We start from the raw sequence: 14485 nt of genomic DNA, 5'->3' as shown, positions 1-14485 counted from the left end.
AAACCAGACAGTCGTAAGTGCTGTTCATCGTCACTCCAGGCCGCCTGTGTCTCTGTGGAGAAGGAACGGGGCGGTTCAGTGATAGAATTCTCCCCTTACATACAAGAGACCAAGATCCAACTCCCAGCCAAGGCACTTCATCTGCACCCGCCACTCACCCGTCTGTCAGTGGAGGCTTGTGTGCTAAACAGGGTTCAGTGGAGCTTCCAGACTGACATGGACTGGGCAGGAAGGCCTGGCAAACTACTTCCAGGATTCAGCTAAGGAAAGTGCTGTGTGTCACAATGCTTCAATTTGCACCCGATTGTGGGTGCATTTTGTCCTGTTGAGCCTGTGGTTACCATGAGTCGAGCAGCTAACATCAACATACAGAAAGTAACATCAACATACAGAAAGAAGATATTTTGTTAATTAAAATTTATCTCTTTTTCTCCTGTCTTTTTCCAAAAGAGATTTACTAGGCTAACAGGCAGTGAGCACCCAGTCAAGTCCAGTCCTACAACGGAAGGGGTGAAGTGGACAAGCCTCTGCTCACCCCAAACAGAATGTTCACCGCTGGAGGCGAGATGCTGATCTCCAGGAAATAGCATTAGTGGCAGGCAAGTGGGGTTCTGTGTAGGCTTGAAAGACCAAAGAAGCTTGGAAAAGGGAGATTCGAAGGACCAGAGCAAGCTTAACGGAGGAGGTGGGGCTGAGTGTGGAGCTCTACACAGACAGGGCTTGGGTTCCCATCACTCCTCCCCGCAAACATTTCTTCTCTCTCATCTGACCTTCTGCTTTATGTGGGGCACACTGGGGCCACTGAGGGGCAGCTGTCCTGGGACCCTGTGGCTTCCAACAGATGAGAAATCTCTGCTGCAGCCCACACATCCAACGTGTGTCATTGGGGGGGGGGGCAAATTCGCTTGTCATCAGCATGCAGGGGCCAGCTTCCTCAGTCATGGGAGTGGGCTTTATCTGCGTGTTGGCACCTGCCATGGACCCACCAAAGGCCTGAATCCACTCAGTGTCAGCCTGGTCTCTCTTCTCATCCCCTGACCCTTAGTCTCCCAGGGTCCTTGTTCTCAAAGGGTGAGCTGGGGGATTGTGGTTCCATTGCTATCGTTTTCCAGAATTTCCCACCACCATAGACTCAGGTGTTCTTGTGATCCCGGGCTCCCAGCTTCTACCTCTGCCACTGCCCCATCCTGGTCTTCTAGCATCCAGCTGGCTAAGTGCCTGGAGACCCTACGTGGAGCCTGCCCCCAACCCTGTGGGCCAGCGGAGGTCATGAAGACTCCTGCCGTCCTGCCCTGGCCGGAGCTGGGAGCCCAGGAATCAAAGCCGAGCAGAAGCTAAGAGAAACACTCTGCTCCCAGCCTGTCCCCATGTTTTGGCCGCAAGGCGGGGAACCCTAATGAACAGGAAGAAGCTGCTGCTGCCTTTTTGCTAGGAGATGGATGGCAGTTGGGTCTGGGGTGGGCTTTGTACTGGAAGACATCCCAGCACTACCAACACTTGGGCAGCTAAATTACAGACAGGGGTTTGGTGGGGATGAAACTGTGGGGTGTGTTGGCATCGATACCTAATCCTGGCTTTGGAGACTTGCCTGTCACATGACTGGCAGCAGGCAGAAACCTCCCGGGGGCCAGGAAGGCGACCTGATGCCAGAGTGCACTGCCTGCTCCCCTGCCCCCCTCTGTCGGGAGGGCCCCACAGTGCACCAGTGTGTCCTCACGACACTGGCGCAGCTTTGAGACCCGCGTGGTCAAGTGTGGCGGGAGTTCAGCGGAAGGCAGGCCGTGCTGTGAAGCGTGTATACTGCAGAGCCAGGCTGGCTGGCTGGTGGGAGACAAAGCAGTGCCCGGTGGGGGAGACCGTAAGTGGGGAGCCGCCTGAGGCAGGCTGCAGGAGTGGATGCCGGGAGGTGGGCAGGCTAGAGACTATTGGGCACGTGGGGCAGGATGGAGCTGTCCCGGGGTAAATACTCACTGGGATGTCAGTACTGAGGGGCAGGTGTGCCCAGGGGAGGCTGGGCTGTGTGGATGAAGCAGGATGCTTGGAGAAGCCATTTCAGGCACACCCCGGAACAGGTGGGGGGATCTAGGAAGGACCCGGCCCACCACCAGGTCCCGCATCTGAGAATCCCCTGCCTCTGCCCAAGGCGGAGGGGACGGCAGAAACAGACTGCAACTGAGGCCACAGGTGGAGGGGACGGGCGAAGCGGGGGGTCCCGGGGCCATAGAGGGGCCTGCTCGAGAACTGCACCCACACGCACAGCATCGTTCACAAAAACTAAGTTATAACGGGAACGTGCATGTTGTGCCTCTTTATTGTACATTTGTTAAATTTTGTCTTGTCATTTCTGTTTTCTTAGTTCTCTGACAGGAAAGTGCTGTAATATGGCAGTAAACAAAGATAAACACAGCAAACTTTTAGGAGTTTTACAGGCAGCCAAGACCAGGCCTTTCTCGGCAGATGAGGCCCGTTTGTTTCTGTGATGTGTGAGTGCACAAGTGTGCTGGGATTTATCTGTGAGGAGAGATAAGATGGAAGCCAGGGTGGCCTTGCCTGAGGGCAAGTGGGTCTGCAGGGAAGACCGGAGAGCCAGGATGAGGGCTGCAGGCTCTGTAGGGCTGGGGCAGCGTGGGTGGAAGGGAGGTTTGCTGCAGAGGGAGGTGTTGGTATCTGATGGTGCAAATTCTTTCTGCAGAATCTCTTGTAAAGTTGGGGTGAAGTCTCCACCCTTGTTCACAGTGAGGGGAGCTGCTGCCAGGGGATGTGATCCCAGGGATCTGAGGGGACCTCCCCACAAGGGGGAGGCCCCTCCTCGCCAACCCAGAGAAAACACTTTCATTTGTCAGGAGAGGGAAAAGCCCTCTGAGGGCACAGCCTATGAGTTAGACTATGGTGTAAATGGTTGCCATTCTGTCCTATCCGGGAAGTTGTTGTTTGGGAGAAGGCTGGTGATGTCACTTTGTGGAGAACCAACAATGTGGGGGGCAGGAGGGTGATGTCCCAGAGACACACAGAGGGTTTGACTGAAGGTTTTTGGGAAACCAGTTTTCCTAATCAGCCCTTTGAAATCTTCAGGCTCCTCATGAGGGGAAGCTCAGGACTTAGACAGATGCACTGTACTTACATAAGGCCGTTACACAACACGATTGGGGCAGAGCAAACTGGAGTCTATTTCAGGCCCGTGGAGCTAGGCTGTTGGCTCCCACCAGCCAGCAACACAGGATCAGTACTCACAGGGCCTGTCTCCGTGGGATTTTTCGGTTGCACTTGAGGGCTCAGGAGACCCCAAGGCCCACCCCATGGCCCTTGTCTCCTTCCCAAAAGGGCTGCATTTTCTGGAGGATGAGGTGAGACCCCTTCTCTCCAGGGCCCTGCACCCACCCTGCGTGATCCTGGCACTGCCCTCCATGTCTGGTGTGGTCTCCAGCCCACTCCCTTCTCACACCTCAGTGCCTGCTGCCAGCCTGGCCTCTCCTCAGCTCGTCCCCAGCTAGGACCCCACTTGTCTGTGCACCCGGATGCTCAGCGTCGCTGGGCTAACACTATCAAACGGCATCAGCAGGGTGCGTGTCTCCTCCGTCTGCCACAGGCCCCCTCGTGCTTCTCAGGCCCCTGGTCACGTCCTTGTCGCCGTAAACCAGCCCTCTCTGCAGATGATCCAGCAAGCCCCTTTATTTCCCAAGCCTCTGTTATGACAGGGATCTTGTTCCCCGCACCACCCTTGTCACCTCTCCTTCAAGTGTGTAGACCAGCCACCTCCTTCCTGGGGCTCTCTTGCCACCCAGCCCATAGGGTCACCTCTCTGGGCCCTGCTGAGGGCCACTCCTTTGGAGCCTCCAGCCCCTTCCCAAGCTGAGAGCACGCCCATACCTTTTACAAATATTTGCTTGCCTGACCATCCTGGCTGGAATGGCCACTGCAATGCAGAATCATAGTAAGTGAGCCTTCTTGTCCTGTTCCTGGTCTGAGGAAACACTGACATGTCACCCTTAAGCATTATGTTTGCTACACATTCTGTTGGGGGTAATCTTTACCCAATTAAGGAATTTTCTTTTTCACCCCAGTTTAGTGTGTCTGTGGCTGTTGCCTCTTTGTGTATCTATTGGGACAGTTACAGGGCCTTTTCCTGTAATTACTGAAGGAGTTTCCACTGGAGATTTTCAAATGTTAAGCCATCTTTGCCCTCTCAGATAAACCCGTATTGGCCATGACATCTGATTCTTTTTATGCATCCTTTGGCTGAGTCATTCGGTACTTTACTCCCAAGCACACTTCTCAAAATAAGCCTGTGCTTTTCTTGTTCTCTCTCAAGTTTGTGTGTCAAGGTTATGCTACTTACCTACCTATTGTCAAGCTGATTTGGACCCGTAGCTTGTCTTATAAAATGAGCCATAGCACGTCCTGCTTTCCTGTTCTCTGAGATAGCTCCAACGTTGGAGTAGTTTCCTCATTAAATGTGAGGTGGTAAAACCTCTGGGCCTGTGGTTTTCTTTGTAGGAAAACGTTTGGTCACTGATGCAACGTTTCCTATTTCGTCTTCAGTCTATGAAGTTGAATGCTTGTAGGAATTTTCTATTTTACTTGAGCTCTTTACCACCTTGTTAATTTTGGTTTTCTGTAGGATCTGTACTGATGTCACCTCTTCAATCCCTGATTTTTTTTTTTTTTTAACTGAATCCCAGCATAGGCCAGTAAACTTTATTGTTCTGTTAGCCTTTCTGGTTGGTTGATATTACCTGTAATATTCTGTGTGTCTACTCTTTACATGCTCGTCACTTCCTTCATGTTTTATTGCAACTCTTTTGACTTCTCGGCCTGCTTCCACATCATTTCCAAAAACCAAACCAAACTCACTACCGTTGAGTCAGACCCGACTGATAGCGACTCCTCCTTGGGTTTCCAAGGCAGTATCAGTAAGCAAGGAGATTGCCCAGTCTTCCTTCCAAGGAGTGGCTGATGGGTTTGAAGCACCAGCCTCCTGGTCAGCAGTCAGATACCTTAGGCACCACACCACCACAACTCCACCTCACTTATGCCTCTCCATTTCTAAGTACTGACTTAAGTTTTATTCTGTAAGTTTTGATGTGATGCTTAGTCCAACTTCTAATTTCCATGATTCTTTATCCTGACACAAGTTATTCAGTAGCATTATTTTTAATGTCAGAATTTTTTTTCTAGTTTACAAGCTAAAAGTATGATCAGTGAACAGACCGTACAATACTGTGAAATGTTTCAACTTGTTTTGTGGTTCCACACATGGCCTCTTTTTGAAGACGCGTGTTTGCTTCAGAAGAATGTTATTCTGTAGTTCCTGTATGCTCACCAGGCAGGCCAGCTTTGCCAAGTGGTATATTCACAACTTCTCTATCTCCTTCTGTTAGTTTGTTCTAAGCAAGCATGACATCTCCCCAGGCCAGCTTTGCCAAGTGGTATATTCACAACTTCTCTATCTCCTTCTGTTAGTTTGTTCTAAGCAAGCATGACATCTCCCCAAGATGACTGCAAATTTGGAGGAGAGCTCAGAGTGATTTTAAAAAACATTCAAACAAAAGGTGGTGAGAGAAACCTCAGAACACATGGCACTGATACAAAATACACAAGGTGGGTCTATGGAAAACCAAAAACAGTAATTACCTGCCATGGGACTGGATTAAGGCTCCAAGAACAAAACTCGCCAAGCTGCATCAGAAAAGCCAGTGGCCATTTCTAGTGGCCAGTTTCTGAACTCAAAGCCACAAAAGGTCCAAAGTCTGACCTTCCCTGCGCCAGCTCCCCCACGGGGGACCATGGTTTCCTGGGGCTGCCCCTCTCTGCTGGTCTCCCTCCCACTAGGCCCTGAAGGGTGGCCTGGGTGACAGGTGTCTGGATGTGTTGGCGTAGACATCGCTTTTTGCTTTTGTGGTGGCCCCCGCTGGTTGAGAGACAGCAGGGGTCTCCAAGGGCTCACTCAAACACAAGGGGAGGGAGGCCTCCCCTGCAACTTCAAATTCAAAAAACGCTTCAGTTTCTTCTCTCAAAGTAACCAGTTTCTTCCTCCAAATAGCCAGCAGAATGGGTGAAAGAAACAGAGACATTGTGAGTTGCACAAAGGGTTCCCCGCTGATTCCACAGGGCTTTTTGTTAATAGTCACAGGCTCTGTGTGGTGTGCTGCTTGGGATCCAGCATCAGTCCTGGAGCAAGGAACAGCTGTGTGACCTTGAACAAGCCACCTGTGGCCCTGCAGAGGGTTCATGAAACCTACCAAAACAAAGTCCTTCCAATCGCTGTACTAAGGTACACAGTGGGCCCATCCTCAGCTACGCTGGGGAGGGTGGGAGGCAAGATGGTAACAGCCAGCAGGCAGGAAGAACTCCACTTGCCATGGGGTCTGTCCCCACATTCCTCCCACAGGCTGGCCAGGCCATCAGCTCCGAGGGCCCGTCTGCTTCCTCATCCTCACCTAGGCTTCGTGGAGTCTTCAGAGAGAACTTGCCTGCTTCATTCCAAGCAGCACCCCACCATACTCTACTGAACATCAGTCTCAAGTTGTCTTGGGGTCATTCTCACCCTCAAAGCACTTTCCTGTCCATTTTAGGGGCAGCCTGACCACTCCAAGCCACTTTCCTGGATTGTAGGCCCACAACCTGCTCCTCCCTCAAGTGTCCCAAGACGAAGGTGTTTCATGGAGCCCCCAGGCCAGGTGCCAGCCTCTCAGGCCATTTGCTGTGGGACGCTTGGCCCAGCAGTCCCAGGTTTGCAGTCATCTTTGGGGGTCAGGCTCCAGCTTCCTGAGCCCCACCACTGACAGCCATCCTTTGCTCCCTACAGGTTTGCACAAACCCACGAAGAGCAACCCTTGGGCTCCCCCTTGGAAGGGACTGGGGAACTCAAGGTGAGAAGGGGCAGAGCATGGGCGGCATCACACTGGTGGTGGTGAGCTGTGTTACCTCCTGCCTGTGGACCACCTTCTCAGTTGAGCACAAGAGGCTGGCTCAGCCCCTCGTGTGGCACCCCGTTCCCCAGTAACATGGGACCTGCTTTCCCAGGCTTGGGGGAGGTCCCTCTCTGTACCATGCTGTTCAGCGTCCATCATCACTTTCTACAGGGACCATGGGCTTTCTGATTCTAGAATCCACAAGGGCCAGTCCAGCGTAGACTGAGGGGCAGCGTTCTCCCACAGGGACCACCTGACTCTGCCGGCACTGCCTCCAGAGGAAAAGAGCCAAGCCACATCCTGAGGATCGGACGACGGGCCGAAAGACAGGGTCACGTGGTCACAGCTGCACAGAGCCATGCATGGATGTAGGTGTGCACACACACAACACACCCCTCACCTATACACATGCAAATATAGACTGCACACTTCACATGCACACAAGTATGCACTGCACACACGTCCATACGCACACTCACATACACACGTATGGACTGCACACATACTACACACATGCAAGTATGCACTGCACACACTACACAGCACACACACCCCTCCTACATACATGCACCACACACCTCCCTATGCACACATACACTATGCAGCATACACCCCCCCCCCCACATCCACACATCTCCCCACAAACACACAGACCCAACACAGCACACACATGCACTCACAGCCTCTCTCACACACACCGTTGGCCTGAGCAGGGCCAGCAGAAGGACAGAGGAATCTGCAACACTTCATGGAACCTGAGCCAAGAGACAGAGGAGTGGCTGAGGGACACCCCACAATGTCCTCCCTGAGCCAACTCTGTCCGAGGCCCCAGTCAGGGCACAGGGCTTCAGAAAGGTGATGAGAAGGGCTCCATGGGTGCTGGGATGGAGGTGTGGGGTGGCGCCCTTGGTGGTGGCATCCTCCGCAGGACTGGGGCAGAGCTCAGGGACCCCCACCTCGAGTCTCCATGCCCATCTCCCCAGGCTCCCTTGGGTTTGGTCTCCTGGGTTCCCCCTGTGTCCACACGCTGAGTTAGGATGGAGGCTGGTGTAGTTACTGCAGGTGAGGGGCCTGCCTCTGCAGCCACCTCAGGGACGAGGGCAGTCTGGGGGGACACAATGGCAGGCACTGGAGAGAGGTGGGTTCTGGCCGCACAGCCACAGGTAGGTCCTGAAGGTGCAGCTGAGGCTGGCGAGGTGTCTGCAGGTGGCCGCTGGCCCCTGGGGGGCCCTGTGGAGCTGCCCTCCCCTGGGCCCCGCAGGAGCTTGGGTCTGGGCCTGGTGGGGCCTGGGGGCTTCCAGTATGGTGGGCACTTGTAACCACTGGGCCTCGGCCAGGAGCCCCCGCCCTTCAGCCTGTGGCCTGACGAATGCCGCCTTAGCCGATTCACCTGGTCCTTCATGGAGGCTACATCCTGTGATAGGCTGGCCAGAGTGGTGGCGAGCCAGTCCAGCTTCCCCGAGAGGGTGGCACCAAGGCTGCACAGCTCCCGCTGGAGGTCCCTACAGGGACACGGTGGCCGGGTGGGGATGGCAGCGACCAGGGCTGGTGACTCGGGCGAGGCCAGGGATACAGAGCTGGCTGGAGCTAGAGGGCTGCCCAGAGCTGGTTGGTGGTGAAGACCGTTTCTTTCCCCAGAGATCTCCAGCAAGGTGTACCCAGCCACCGCCTCACCTGTGACAGGTAGGCTGCTGTGTCCAGGGCCCAGGCCCCTGTGCTTCCAGGCCCCAGGCCCCTGGGTGGGCCCGGCAGGCTGGCAGGGCCTGAGCTGTTCCTCGAGTTGTGGGGTAGTTCGCGGGGGCATGCCAGCCAGCCCTGCAGACAGCAGAGAGGTGTGGCTTCGGGTCTTGGACATGGACACGGAGCCACTCTGATGTGAGGATCTCATGACATGGCCTAAAAAGTGAAAATCACACTTTCAGATTTTTAAAACCTACAAGTGGGATGTGAGGTAGGTGCCTCTGCTGGTCCCGATAAGCAGTCCAGAGCTCCTCGGCCCCTGCTTTCCCACCGGAGCAAACCTTGCTTGGAGGGAGGAGAGGGGCGCCTGGGGGAGAAGTGGCCTCCAGCTTCCTGATGGAACCGTGCCAAGGCTAAGGCCTCTTAGCCCACCTCTGTGCACAGGCTGACCCAGGTGTTCTCTGGACGCTCCTCAGGGGGCTCTGAGAGGGCTCGCAGATGTGCGCCCCACAAGGACATTAAGGCAAGAAGGCCCAGAGGTCCGGCTGCAGAAATTAGTGCATGTGCCAAGTGGATCAGAGATCCAGGCACAGGTTCTAGCCCAGAGGGAGGCACATCCCCCAAGGGGACCCAGAGCTCCCTGCATGGACATCTCTACACCTGAACTTCCTCTCAGATCTCTGGTCTCCAGGCTCTGTCCTTGCGGCTGGTGGTGGGGGCGTACCAGGGTGCACTCAGCCTGGAGACTCAGGGTCCTGTATCTCGTACCCCTCCTGCCTACCTCCATGAACTCACCCTGGAGACACAGGGCTCCTGTACCCCTCCTCCCCCCTCCATCAACTCACCCTGGAGACACCGGGGTCCTGTGTCCATACCTCTCCTCTCACCCCCACGAATTCACCCTGGAGACATGGGGCTCCTGCATCCCTGCTGCCCACCTCTGTAAGCTCACCCTGCAGACACGGGGGTCCTGCGTCCTGCACCCCTCCTTCTCACCCCCATGAACTCACCCTGGAGACGCAGGGGTCCCGGCTCAGGCTCCAGCCTCTGGTCCTCCTCTGTGCTGCTGGGACTCGGGTTGGGGCTAGGGCTGGCCAGGCAGCTGAAGCGCAGGGGCTCCATGGGAAGCATCCCCTCCAGAGAGTTCTCCAGGTGATGCAGTGGGGAGGGCTTGGCGGCTGGAAAATGAGAACCCAGAGCCTCTGCTGTCTCACAGCCAGGATGGGGCTCTGAGCGTGCTCCACAACACTGACAACACTGCTCTGGCTGTGGACAGACGTGGCCTAGTCCCTCTGGGAGTCACAGGTGAACGGCCTGAGAGTCCGAGGCCCCGAGGCCACAGGTGGTCAGGTGCCAGCTGCTGCTCCTCCAGTGGCCCCCCCGCAGTTGCTGTGTGCTCTGGAGGCTGTCTAGCTTGGGGGATTGTTATGTACCGTGTTGTCTGAAAGCTCTGCTGGCACGTGAGATGGGGGCCTGCCCAGCTACAGCACGAAAAGAAAATGGCCATCCCCCTCAAGGGCCCTGTAGACAGCAGGGATGGTGTCCTTTTCCCCCTGACGGCATGTTTACATCAGTATGTCTTCTGCCTTCAGAGGAGCTCTGGCTGGCAACCTTGACAAGAGACTGTGAGGTAGAGGAACAGAGGAGAGCCTGTGTCCTCTTCCACGGCTCAACCGGAGGACAAATGCCACTAAGCTTGCAGCCACCACCTGGCTGGGACCCTGCTATCTGGGCCTTGATCGTACCAGTGGTAAGAGCAGGGCAAGAGCCTTGGGGGCCCTGCTCCGCCTGCTGCCTGAGGTGGGCTGGACTCCCAGAGCCTTGTGGTAGCAGAGATAGGAGTGTGTCCTGGAGTACTAGCTTCCAGCAGGGGACAGCGGCTTGCCAGAAGCATGTCAGGCTTTTCCAGAGCCTGTGCAGAGCTTCCTAACAGACCCTGGGGTTTCCTGGGGGTCCACAGGGATGCAGCTGGCTCGGTGCACTGCGCAGCAGCCTGGAAGGCTGGGAGCTCTGCCTGACTTTACCCATCCAGCACTGGGCACAGGCCCTGGGCTCTAGGGACACCCAGCCCTCTCTGGCTTCCGGCCTCAGTGGCTGGACTATCCCCATCCCATCTGCTCACCCCAGGATGTGGGCCTCAATCAGTAGCTTACCTTCTTTGAGCGGTATCCAGGTCCCAGGATCTGAGCTGGAGGGCTGGAGCCAGGCAGGCTGTGGCTTGGGCTGGGGGCTCGCTCTGAGGTGTCTTTCCAGGCCTTGGGGCAGGGACCTTCCCGCTGGACTTCCTGGGGAGGTCAAGCTCGCTCAGTCTCAGTGCCAGAACTTGCAGCCCCGACGGCTATGACATGGTGCCCTGTCCCGGGGAGCCCTGCTCTGCTGGCCTGGCCACACTGCCCCAGGCTTGTCTACACTCTCTCTGCATTCCGCCACACCAGTGAGCACACAAGAGCCACATGGAGCCACCTCCTCTGAGAGTGACCCCCAGGCCCTCCCCAGGAAGGCCTGAGGGGTGTGAGCACAGCCTCCCTCACCACTTCCACCATTAAGGACTGTCACCACAAACGGCCTCCATGTGCCGGTGGGTTGCAGCAGGCCATGCAGCTGGCACTGAGGTGGCAACAAGGACTCAAACACACGAATCACCAAGACTGTACTTCTACCAGGCGGCAGCAGTGGGCAAGGCAGGGACCAGAGGGACAGCATGTCAGACGGAAGAACCCTCCTGGTGGGTGATGTCCTGTTTCCTTTCCTAAAGGTGTTGGCTGGTTTGGGGTCCACTTTGTGAAGCTCTATGGTCAAGTGGGAACTGGAGGTGTTCCCAAGGGTAACTGCCAACTTCTAGGGCACAGAGGGAGCTGGGAGCTCGGCCAAGAGCTTCCAAATGCCAGACGTCTCCCATAGCCTGTGTTCCCTAAAGAGCAAAGTTCACCCACAGAGGATACGTGCAAAAGGGTCCTCTACCCCTACAACAAGTGGTGCTCAGCTGTTACTAGCGGGTCATTAAGACGAAACCCTGAGTCTCCCGGAGACTGGGCCATTACACATGAGGCTGAGAGGGCTGTGCAGGTACTACCCTGTGTGAGGGGTTGTCCCTGGATGGGAGTGTGACAGGAAGGCCAGGCAGGGTGTGTGTGTGTGTGTGTGTGTGTGTGTGCGCGCGCGCGCGCACTAATTTTCCCCATAGAGCCTTTTGTAGTTTTTATTTAAAAAACAACCAAAAAGAAAACCTAACCCACTGTCATTGGGTCAATTCCAACCCTACAAGAACAGAATAAAATTGCCCCAAAGGATTTCCAAGGGTTTCTAAGGCTGTGACCTTTACGAAAGCAGACTACCTGTGGTGCAATGAACTGTTTGGTGTGGTGGTTAAGTTTGTGTGTCAACTTCGCTGGGTTGAGTGGTTGGGAAGTGGTAGTTATTCCCCAAGATGAGACTGGCAATCACCTCCATGATGGGACCTACCACAAGCAGCTGATTAACTGCTTTAGGGATGTGGTCTGCTTCCCCTATGTAAAAAACAGCTTTGGGAATGGTCTCTAGCTTATGGCACACTTGAACCCTGCGTGCAGCTGTGTCGTTGTTCAGCAGCCTGCCATGCTCTGCCGACCTTGGGACCGTCAATGGATTTGAATTAACGGCCTGCCGTGTGGTTTGCTAACATTGGGGCTGTGCCATTTTATTTGCTGACCTTAGGTTCATCAGCCTCAGCAGCCAGCAGCTGTCTGAGTGAAGAAAAGCCTCCAGCTTCAGTGGGTTGGGAGCAAGAGGCAGAGCTGAAGCCCAAGGTTGAGGGGCTTTCACCTAGTCCCTAGATACTGGCAATTGGAACTTGGACTTCTAGCTTCCCAAACTTTTAAGAATAAACTCCTGTTTGCTCAATCCATTGCATTTGTGGTATACATTCCTGCCAGAGCAGTACTGGTAACCAGAACACTTGGTACGGCTTTTCTAGCCATAGTCTTTGTAACTCCCGTTGCATTACCGGGTGGGAACATGCAAATAAGGTGTGTAGAACTCTGATGCTGGGACTGGTTAGTTTTGTCACTCTGCCAGGCTTAACATGAGCCCTCTCAGAGACAAAGAGATGATCTCACTGCCATCGATAGAGAAGAGCTGGAGGTGAAGTGGAGCTCGTGTGTCTTTGGACCTGAGATCCCTGTGCTGGACTTTCTTGGTAGAGATACCCCAGCACACATGGCAGCAGTGGAACCAAGAGGCAGGAGAGAGAATGGCGGGCTTACCTGGCCCACAGAGCGAGAAAGTTGAGTGTCCTTGGTCAGGAGGCTTGCTGGTAGAGTGGGGTACACCTAGGTGTACCTATCAGCAGAGCTAAAAGAGCTTTGTAACACTTGCCCGAGCAGGGCTGAAAGGCCAAGGGCCAGATAGGCATGTCTGAGGGCACGGCAGAGGGAAGACTGTCCTGATCAAAGAACTGTATCCCGAGCATGTTCCTAAAACTGAATTATAGCCTGTTACTTCCCTAATAAACCCTCAAATCATGACTTTTGTCTGTGAGTTCTGTGTGGCCACTGCAACGAATTATTGAACTCAGCAGAGAAGCAGTGAGTGCCATGGGAGAGAAGGTTGGTGTCAGAATTGGTAACAAGGCTGGAGGGTGTTGGCATGATGGCCTCATAGGCATAAGTGTTAGGCTGCTGATGGTGGTTCCGTCTTCCTCTTGTGTAGTTAGAGGAGGTCAGAAGCTGTTGCCAAGTCCTTTTTGCACTGCCACATCTTTCTCTTGTGGAATGGCTGGTGGGTTAGAACTGCTAATCTTTTGGTTAGAAGCTGAGCGCTTAACCACTGCACCACCAGGGCTCCTCCATGTGATTGTTACTTATCAAAGTAAAAGTCACCTGCATTTTGGAGAAAGTCCTACACCCATGGGGCTCAATACCAGTGTGGCACAGGGCCTGGTCACCTGGGGTACAGGGCCTGGCTAAGTCTGGGTACAGTCCAGAACTCCCACTGACCAAGCAAGTTAGGGGTCTGCAAGCCAGGCTAGGCCCAGGGGACCTGGATAATTCAGACAGGAGACAAAAGGCAGCCAGGAAGGGCCATGACAGTCCCACCTGAGTCCAGAGAATTCTGCCGTGGACTGTGATGAACACCAACACTCTGAGGGCAGACTCGTCACTGACAGGTCCTCTGGGGGCAGACGTGAGGTTACCAACAAACACTCTGAGGGCAGACTCAAGGTCAGTGACAGCCTCTCTGAAGGCAGAGTTGAGGTCACCGACAGACTGAGGGCAGATCTGAGGTCACTGATAGAATCCGAGGGCAAACAGACATGAAGTCACCAATAGTCTTGGCAGATGTGAGGTCACTGACAGAACTCGAGGGCAAACCTGAGGTCATCTAGAGACTGAAGGCAGATCTGAGGTCATCAACAGAACCTGAGAGTACACGTGAAGTCACCGACAGACCCTCTGAAGGCAGCTGTGAAATCACCAACAGGCTGAGGAAGACATGAGGTCACCGATAGCCTCTCTGAGGGAAAAACTGAGTCACCTACAGGTCCTCTGGGGGCAGATGTGAGGTCACTGACAGAACCTACAGGCACACTAAGGTCACATACAGGCCCTCTGAGGGCAGACATGAGGTCACTAACAAACTCTGAAGGCTTAATGGAGGCCACTGACAGATCCCAAGGGCAGACGTGAGGTCACCAACAGAATCTGAGTGCAGACTCGACGTCATCACCAGCCTCTCTGAGGGTAGACTTTAGGTCACCGGCAGACTGAGGGCAGGTGTAAGGTCACTGACAGCCTCTCTGAGGAAAGAATCAAGGTCACCTACAGGCCTCCTGAGGGCCGACATGAAGTCACTGACAGAACTCAAGGGCAGACAAGCCCCCTGAGGGCAGACACAAGGTCCTCAGTCTCCTCTCCAAG

Source organism: Orycteropus afer, unplaced genomic scaffold (assembly GCF_000298275.1).
Source record: "Orycteropus afer afer isolate SDZICR_OR568_19922 unplaced genomic scaffold, OryAfe1.0 scaffold01074, whole genome shotgun sequence".
NCBI classification, from domain to species: Eukaryota; Metazoa; Chordata; class Mammalia; order Tubulidentata; family Orycteropodidae; genus Orycteropus; species Orycteropus afer.
This window is presented reverse-complemented; position numbering follows the sequence as displayed.